Here is a 1,647-nt window from a genome sequence, read left to right on the forward strand (position 1 = left end):
TATGTGAACTGCTGTATGAAAAGTGAATTTACTCTGTAAATCTTCACCCAAATCCTAATTAAAAAAAAAATAATAATAATAATAATAACACAGAAATGCAGACATACCTTGAGAATAGTGTGGAGTTTAGCTAAGACTCATTGAACTACTTCAAACTGAATTTTTGGTGTCCACTCCCCCATCACCTTGCACCTCCTTTTGAAATTTTCCTTTTGACTTATTCATCTGGTAAATTTTCTTTCTTCATGTTGTGATATGGTCAGGTACCTTAGAGTCAGAGACAGACTCATGGTCACTCTATTTACAATGGAATGAATTGCTTCTGGCTCCTGTGTAATCCCTATGACCTGTTGAGGATCAGACTGTGTTATTGATAGACATTTTGTTGGCTGATTTTTGGAAGTAGACCACGAGGCCTTAGTCTGTCTTACTCTGGAAGATTCTCTGAATCTGTTCAGTATCATAGCAACATACAAGCCTCCACCAACAGATTTGTGGTAGCCCTTGTATTGTAGTGCCTACAGCATTTGACTGCTAACCAGAAGGCTGGTGGTTCAAACCCATCAACCACTCCTTGCAAAGAAGATTGGGCAGTCTATTTCCATAGTGATACCACCTAGGAAACCCAAGGAGGGGTCACTATGAGTCAGAAAATGACTCAATGGCAGAGAGTTTTTTTGAGTACATGATTTGTGGTAGCTGTACTTGGTGTATTGGTTGTAATCAAATTTGAGTCTACCACATGGAAGGTGGGAATTTTTCCACTGAACTAATAATGCCCTCTCTTTCCTTATATCTCCACTAAATAGTTGCTTAAAAAGAGGGCTTTCCTGGTGACCCTGCCCTTCACTGGGGTTCTCTTCCTCTGAACAGCAGTTACTAGTTAGCATGATATGCTTTCTCTTGAATTGGATTATGAGGCATTCAGCAGTGAGAGTCAATGATTGATCCAAATAATTTATTTCATGGTTGCCAAAAAAATATGTGGGGAGTTAACAGAATAAAGGTGCAATAAAACAAGTGAAAACTTTCAGTCCTTCATCAAAGAAAGAAGAATACACAACAAAACGTGAAGAATCACATTTTAGAAAAAGACATCATGGAGAAGGTGAAATTGAGTTGAGGACTGAAGTATTTATATCAAGAATGTTTCTATTAGTTGAGCAAATGCACTGACAGGAGGGAATATATTGTTATTTTGAAAACAACATTTTTGTCAAAAATAATTACTTTTATTGACTTAGACCCAGAGTGCTGAATCTAGTTTCACAAAATCTGGAAAAAATCCAGATGAAGTGAACTAATAAAGACCTTCCCCATGAAGTTTCATTGTTTTTGTATTTAATTATATTTGCTAAACTGTAAAAGGGGAGCTCTGGTGGCATAGTGCCTAAGGCTTTGACTGCTAACCGGAAAGCTGGTGGTCCAAACCCACCAGCCACTCCTTGGAAGGAATATTGGGCAATCTACTTCTGTCGTGATACTGCCTCAGAGTTGGATCTGACTGGATGGCAGTGAGTTTGTTTTTTTTGGTTAACTTATAAAAGGGAGCTTTGATGGTGTAGTGCCTAAGGTTTTCGACTGCTAACCAGAAGACTAGAGGTTCAAACCCACCAGACACTCCTTGGAAGGAAGTTATGGCAATCT

This window comes from Orycteropus afer, unplaced genomic scaffold, assembly GCF_000298275.1.
Source record: "Orycteropus afer afer isolate SDZICR_OR568_19922 unplaced genomic scaffold, OryAfe1.0 scaffold00695, whole genome shotgun sequence".
Classification (NCBI taxonomy): domain Eukaryota; kingdom Metazoa; phylum Chordata; class Mammalia; order Tubulidentata; family Orycteropodidae; genus Orycteropus; species Orycteropus afer.